This window comes from Octopus bimaculoides, chromosome 3 (assembly GCF_001194135.2).
Source record: "Octopus bimaculoides isolate UCB-OBI-ISO-001 chromosome 3, ASM119413v2, whole genome shotgun sequence".
Taxonomy (NCBI): Eukaryota; Metazoa; Mollusca; class Cephalopoda; order Octopoda; family Octopodidae; genus Octopus; species Octopus bimaculoides.
Genome location: NC_068983.1, coordinates 150,007,210 through 150,015,610, shown reverse-complemented (window position 1 = coordinate 150,015,610; position 8,401 = coordinate 150,007,210). Strand labels below are relative to the sequence as shown.

The following is an 8,401-nucleotide window of genomic DNA, read 5'->3' as shown; positions in this document are numbered from 1 at the left end:
ATATATATATATATATATATATAATCTTTGGTACACAAGTTAGTTTATAGTGTTGTGTAAATTATGAATGTAAATTCATCCTACCATCACCTCATGTTCAAATTGAATGGGAGTTTGTGAGTATAGTGTTTATATGTGTGTGTGTGTGTGTGTATAAAATCCAGTATGTATGTGTGTGTATGAATTGTTTGTTTCCAAGAGCAGTAAGTGCTCTTAAAGCTGGTACCGTACTTCAGCTCTGATATGAATGTATGCACAAGTGTATTAAAGTGATAGCATGACAGTACAAAATCCTTTAGAGGGTCTTTTTATCCATGTATATATCTGATTGCTACATATGTATGTATATATGTATATATATATATATGAATATATACATACACACACACACACACACATTATTATTAGTAGTAGTATTGTTTATTTGTGGTTTAGTGAAGACCTACTGGCATTGAGTTTATACTTCTTTGTTCCACTAAATTCATTCAGCTTCCCTATATTTAGTTATAAGTTTGTCTTAAACTTTTCTAGAAGATTTTTTCACTGGAAGGTTGGGGTTGGGTACGATTTTGTGTATAAACAATCATCCCCCCTCCACCTAAACATATCCACATTTATTTAAAACTCGGAACAGCCTCTCTTGTTTAAATTGGGTTTTGTTGCTTTCTTCCCCTCTGCCCCTTTCATTTTAAAAAGGGTTTCAGCTTTTGACGTGAAATTACAGGAAGACTAAAACGTGTTTGGTCATTTATGAACAGTATTTAAGCTACTACTATGTAAATTTAATCTCCTTTATTATATCACCATGCTAAACCACAATCTTGTTAATGAATTTATTCTGTGGCAATTGAAATCAGTAAATTTTCATGTTATGATAGAAGAACCTTTATTTTCTATACTTCATATCATATGAAACTGTAATAAGATTGTTAATGTTTGTGTTTGTTGTTTTTTTTTCTTTCCTTTCCTTGTGTTTTTTTTAATTTCTGCTGAAAATATGTAAAATGAAAAAAGAAGAAAATAAAACTCTATTTTGAGAATTTAACAGTTATCTGACCTGAACTGTATTAATTAACCTGAATCATCTACTCAATCTCTACCACCCTTACATGTTTGTTGTTGTCATCATCACCATCACCATCATCATCATCATCAGTTCTCTGCCTGTCAGTATGACTACAACATTTAAAAAAAAAATATTTCCCTTGATTATTTATTATTTCAATGCATTAAACCTTATTGATTCATATTTGTGACTTGACTTCTCACTTTGGTTGCTCCCCACCAAAATATATCTTCATCTATAATGTTCTCTGCGTGCATGTGTAGTATTGTTGTTGGCTGTGGTAGCAAACATATTCATTGGGTTATAAAAGTACCACTGAACTACTCATCTGTTTAGAATAAGTTATCTGGCAGACATGATTCCTCCACTAAACTATACTCAAGAGAAGCTTTAATCTCATCACTGCAATCAAATAAAATCTTCGTCAATTTTACAATGCTACCACTACTTAGAGCAGTTATTCCTTGAAGTAACTACTTACATTTTGGTGAATTAACCTACTCAGATTAGTGTTAATAATGACATGCAAACTATCCAATTTTCTGACTGGATTAGTTTCTGTGATGCCTCAGATAAATGTCTTCTACATTAGCCTGACACAACCCAATCCTTGTGAGTGAAATTGGGTAGACAAACTTATGCAGAAGCTTATCAGATGAACTGCAGCTGTAATTTAAAGGCCAGCAGCAATATCACATTGCTTCTATAGATTGCATTAAGGATTTAAGTGTCTACCATATTCAGTGTGGAGGTAATTCTGTTGAATGACTCAAATACTCAATGTCAGAACCAATGCAAGGTTCATTTATAATTATATAAGGATAAATATCCTAAGCACTGGTGTTCACAGTCAACTGCTTGAACACAGGCATGGTTGTGTAAAAGGTTGATCAGAATTACTGGTGTTTTCTTATAAAATGTAACAGTTACCCTTCACATCTACAGGATGTCAAGGTAACTGAGAAGAAAGACAGATTTCAAACCAAATCGCAAACAATGCTTCCACTTACATTTAGCTAGAAATGTTCAAGAAACAGATCATTCCTCAAAACTTCCATTGGGCTGAATTAAGGCCACGATCAGGTGCCCATGCCTGTGACAGCATCCCCAACAAGTTTTTGGTACTATGAGGCTACCAATTAGTCCTACTTCATTGATACCCTGTATGTAGCTGTCCAGGGAGTTCAAATCAAGATAGCTAGGAAGCCACATGGATCTTCTAAATATTGCCAGACATTCTCTCCCAACATATAGGACTTTTATCAAATGTCCCTGTGCACCAAATGACCAGCGTTTTTAATCATGAATATTACATTGCAGTACCATTTTGAGCGTGGCCGTTGCCAGTACCGCCTGACTGGCTCCTGTAGGATTTTCGAGCGAGATCGTTGCCAGTGCCCCTGGACTGGCTTGTGCGGGTGGCACATAAAAGACACCATTTCGAGCGTGGCCGTTTTCGTGCGGGTGACACGTAAAAGCACCCACTACACTCTCTGAGTGGTTGGCATTAGGAAGGGCATCCAGCTGTAGAAACTCTGCCAAATCAGATTGGAGCCTGGTGTTGCCATCCGGTTTCACCAGTCCTCAGTCAAATCGTCCAACCCATGCTAGCATGGAAAGCGGACGTTAAACGATGATGATGATGATGATGATGATACACCTTAACATTAATTTATATGATAAAGTTGTACATTTAAATGGTAGTAAACTATATTCTTGCTACAGAAATTTTTTTTGCAAACATGGCTCCTGTGCCAGTGGCACGTAAAAAGCACCATCCAAATAATGGCCGATGCCAGTACCCCCTGACTGGCTTGCCAGTGGCATGTAAAAAGCACTATTCGAACGTGATCAATGCCAAGCCTGCCTGACTGGCTCCTGTGCCAGTGGCATGTAAAAAGCACTCACTACATTCTTGGAGTGGTTGGCATTAAGAAGAGCATCAAGCTGTAGAAACATTGCCAGATCAGATTGGAGCCTGGTGCAGCCTTCTGGCTCTCCAGACTGTCCAGCCCATGCTAGCATGGAAAATGGACATTAAATGGATGATCATCATTACATTCTATTAAGATAACATTGTGAACTTTTTGTTGTGGTTTCAGGCACCACACAGAGTGAATAGTGACAGATAAACTCAACTTCAGTTATTAACAACCAAAATATGTGTTAATAGTTGTAAACACAGGCAAAAGCAAGACTATAATTTTTTTCAACCAAATGTATCAGGTTACTTATTAAAATTTAGCCTTGTGCTATGTACATATGCAAGAGTATGACATTTGATAGCAACTGGAGATTAAACTGGTGGACATGTAGATTTAATACTGTAAAATATTTTGATTCTATGATTTGAGATGCACTAATAATAATATTCCTGAAGTCACAAGGGCATTTTGAACTATTCACCACCAGACCCCTTTCCCAGCTGTTCATGCTGAGACTGATCAGGTCCTGGCTTGCAGCCCAGCTATAACAAACATTATGGGCTTGCTCTCTTTATTCAGAGCCATGTCATAGCTTTCTATGTGGCTTCAGTGATAGAATGTATGGCCCTCCTATGTTGCACCAGTGATTCCAAGCCCAGTGAGATCTTACAAATCCCCCCAGTAGCTTACTTCATTTGGCTGACGGTGAACCGCCTTTGTGTTCTTCCTGGGATGCATCAGTTCTTTAACCTTAACATATTCCTCTTGGTGGAAACTGAAAAGATGAATATATTTGTATAATGTGATCAGGGAACCTTAGTTGTTTTATGAGATTCATTTCTGTCAGGGGTTGTGGAAAGTAAAGAGGGTTTTGTCTGTGGCATTGAACAGAGCTTCTCTCCAACTTTGAGAAAAGGGATGGTTAAGAGTAAGAAAGATGATGATTTTATTAGCAATACATGTCAGATACTTAAGTGTAAACAATATTGGATGGTGGTGTGTCAGAAATGCTTGATAGCAATGCCAAATCACATCCATATAAACAAGTCAACTTCTATATAGTCACTCAATCCACTGGAAAAAAACTGCCAATCCCATTTAGTCTTTAGGAGAAAAGAAAAAAAATGCAGATTACTGACTATTGTAAGTCTTAAATACACTGTCTGAAAATCAGATTAATCACGGCTGGAACACCTTTGAATATAGATTTATGCATTCAGGGCCAACTTAAATTTGAACTACAACATACTTTCATCAAACCTCACCAGAGTTTATCTTACATGTGACATAACATCATGATGCATTCCTTACATGCAGTGCAAACTGTTTATTATAACCATAATGTTACCATCAGCCTACTCCATTTCACATTGATCACAATAAATAGCTTCCATTCATCATTTAGCATCCGTTGGCATGGTTTCTACGGCTGGATGCCTTTCCTAATGCCAACCACTCTGAGAGTGTAATGGGTGCTTTTACATGCCACTGGCATGGGTGCCATTTGCATGACACCAGTGTCTGCCACAACTGATTTTACTTGCCTTGATGGGTCTTAGAGCTTGGGGGGGGGGGCTATAGTGAGCTTTTATGAAAGAAAAACAGTTTGCTTCTGTTGTTTTTCTGAATATGAAGACATTAAGAGTGAATCATGTTAACTGTCTCAACTAAAATATTGTTACTCTAACATAAACAAGCTAATGAAGGAGCCTCTGTAGGGGTTGTTTGGCTAGCTAAAAAATCGTAACCAAATCTTCATCAAACACACCTTACTGTCATAAGTAGAGAAGGAGACATTGGACAATGTAATTGTGAGTATACAGAAAAGCTTGGATGATCACAGGTGGAATGTCTGCTATGTCTACACGATCAGCTGACTTGATACTAAGCAACAACCATTTCACTATAGATCATATTAAAGCAGTAAGTGGTTATTAATCTTGTTTTAAAAAACAAAACTAAAACCATTGTCACCCTTGTTTGATTTATAGCATTCTGATGCTCCACAGCAAAGTGTTTTTTTTTTTCTTTTTAATGTGTGCAACTTCAGTATGGTGGCCACAGCAATTTGGTTTCAGTGAATGAATGTGAAAACCATTTGCGTATTGGAACACTCATGAAGGCTGTTGTTGTGTAGAAAACTCAAGAAAGAATATATGCTGAAGTGATTTTATATTGCAGTCTCCTGTCCTTAGCACCAGTTGTCACTGTACATAGTAAGAGCCACTAGAGAGCAATAAGAGGAAACTGTACTTCATGGTGCTACTTTACAGCTAAATGTACTGAATCAATGAGGTAACACTGATGGTGGAATATAAGCTAGCCCTTCACTTACCTCTATCGCTTACAGTAGTGATTTGTATCTCTTCATATCACAAATAGGTTAAGTAGTATTGGAAATTCAGTGGACATTAACTGTTTACATTTTAACTGGTCGTCTAGCACCTTATCACCTGAACCACTTGTGATTCTTAACATGATTAAATATACAATATTTATTATATAGCTAGCTCAGTTCATTGAGAAAGTAATTCCATACTACACTGCTTGCCATTCATGAATAAGAGATGGGAGTTACTTATTGAGTCATTTGAGATGAATACAACTTCAAAACATTTTCTTCGTGGAATATATATCTAGAGTGAGCCTTGAGAAGCTCATTTCTCTGCAACTTATGTCTTACTAGTGTAGTTTAACCAATTACTGTAAGGTAATAATGTGTCAACCATTAATCAGACACTGTTCCTATTAATTGCAGCAGTGAAATGTTTCTTCTTGTGTTACCTACTTACAGCTAAAACCAATGAGAAAGTTTCTATGGTTGTTCAACCTGTCAAACTCTCCTTCACCCCATTCATGAGGCTAGAGCTTGTCCAGATGTTCAAGTCCTTTAAGCTGAGAGTACATGACTACCGTGGAGGCGCAATGGCCCAGTGGTTAGGGCAGCGGACTCGAGGTCATAGGATCGCAGTTTCGATTCCCAGACTGGGCGTTGTGAGTGTTTATTGAGCGAAAACACCTAAAGCTCCACGAGGCTCCGACAGGGGATGGTGGCAAACCCTGCTATACTCTATCACCACAACTTTCTCTCACTCTTACTTCCTGTTCCTGTTGTGCCTGTAATTCAAAGGGTCAGCCTTGTCACACTGTGTCACGCTGAATATCCCCGAGAACTACGTTAAGGGTACACGTGTCTGTGGAGTGCTCAGCCACTTGCACGTTAATTTCACGAACAAGCTGTTCCATTGATCGGATCAACTGGAACCCTCGATGTTGTAAGCGATGGAGTGCCAACAACATGACTACCCTTGAACAGGATGCCAGTCCGTTGCTCCGTTAACCCTAGTGCCAGTCACTGGTACTCATTTTCAGCTGAGTGTAGTGGAGCAATGTGAAATGAAGTGCTTTGCCCAAAGACACAAAACTTAGTCCAAGAGTTGAACCTGCAACTAAACATTTGTGAATCCAAACACTGGGACACGTGCTGTCCCCCTTAAATCATCATACCTTACAATTTTTTTTAAATAAAAGGACATGTCATACAATGTAGTCCTCAATACAATGTATCAAAATAAAATGGAATGGTCATAGTGAAATGTCTTTTATCATAGCTCTTGCTCATTCAAAGCTCATATATTTACAACCAAGTGGACTGAGCCACTCAAAAAGCAAGAGAATTTGCCATAGTCACAATGCAGTGTTGGTATCAAGATTTGAAGCCATGAAGTTATCAAATTAATATATACACTTGAAAAAGCCTTATATTAAAACACAAGTGCATGTAGCATTTATAATGTGGAAGACACTATCTGTCATATTTTGTCTCAGAGAAACTTTTCATATGAAATTTGTGTGTTAAAAAGACCAAGCTTTGCTCAGAATGCCACTGGATCATTAGATACAGTTTTGTATCAATTTAATTCTAGTCTCACTGGCTTTTGCACAAATCACTAAATGTGTTATATCTTAACTTCTATATTGAAAGAAGTATTGTTGGCTTCACTCAGAACACCCAGAATATTTGTCACTGAGGAGACTAAATTAGGTCAGAAACAGTGTCTGGCAATCCACCAGCTTTCTGAGTGCCCTATATTTGTAACATATACATTTCATATTTGTATGCACATTATAAATAATATACACACAATTAATAGAGCTCCCTGTGCTTCTCTTTGCAAATTTATACTTTCAGTTAAATATTTGCATCTCATAAGTTTATTTTCTCTAAATTCTAAGATGGATTTATTCACAACACAAATATTTTTTTAAAATTTCATGAGAATTCTGTACTCTAAAGAAGCTTTAAATTGAGTGCGGTAATGTAGAGAAACATCTATGAATTATCTGAGACCTGCTACTTAACCTGTGGTAACTATTTACAAGATGGATACAGAAAGCACCACATTGATGAGATAATGTATACAAGAGTCCTTTGGCCGAGAGCTTGATACTTCTTTGACTTGTTCAAGTAACAACTATTACAAGTTCTCTTTATTATTTACAACTACTGAGTAAATAAAGACATTTAGAATAAAGTGACTTGTATAGAGATAATAAATTGCTTACAGTGGATTTGAATTCACAGTAACAGTCCAGCACCCAGGAAGACATGGGATGAAGTAGTGATGAAAGATCTTCAGACGCTGGGCCTCACTGAGGCAATGACAAGGGACCAGTTGTGGTGATTTGCTGTACTTAAGACACATCAAGCTAAGTAAAATCGCTGTCATCCATACATACAGGCTTGTCCCTTACAGGTGCCAGTGCTACATAAAATACACTCGTGCTGCATAAATGCACCCATGCTGGTGGCACATAAGAAGCATCCAACACACTCTGTATTGGTGTTAAAAAGGGCACCTGACCTTAGAAACCATGCCATAACAAACAATTGGAGTCTGGGACAGCTCCTGTCAAACCATTCAACCCATGCCAGCATGGAAAACGGACGTTAAATGATGATGATGTGTATATATATATATATATATTCTTTTACTCTTTTACCTGTTTCAGTCATTTGACTGTGGCCATGCTGGAGCACCACCTTTAGTCGAGCAAATCGACCCCATGACCCATTCTTTGTAAGTTTAGTACTTATTCTAACCGCTAAGTTACGGGGACATAAACACACCAGCATCGGTTGTCAAGCGATGTTGGGGGGACAAACACACAAACATATACACACACATATATATGTATATATACATATATACGATGGGCTTCTTTCAGATTCCGTCTACCAAATCCACTCACAAGTCTTTGGTCGGCCCGAGGCTATAGTAGAAGACACTTGCCCAAGGTGCTACGCAGTGGGACTGAACCCGGAACCATGTGGTTCGTAAGCAAGCTACTTACCACACAGCCACTCCTACGCCTATATAAATATATATATAATAATAATATTAGGGAC

The 8,401-nt window shown here is 37.7% G+C and overlaps 1 protein-coding gene across 2 annotated transcripts in view; it reads left to right on the top strand.

Moving 5' to 3' along the window:
- LOC106876669 (serine/threonine-protein phosphatase 2A 56 kDa regulatory subunit alpha isoform) overlaps positions 1-8,401 on the top strand; it is a 346,085-nt gene that overhangs the window by 267,786 nt on the left and 69,898 nt on the right. The window lies entirely within an intron of this gene.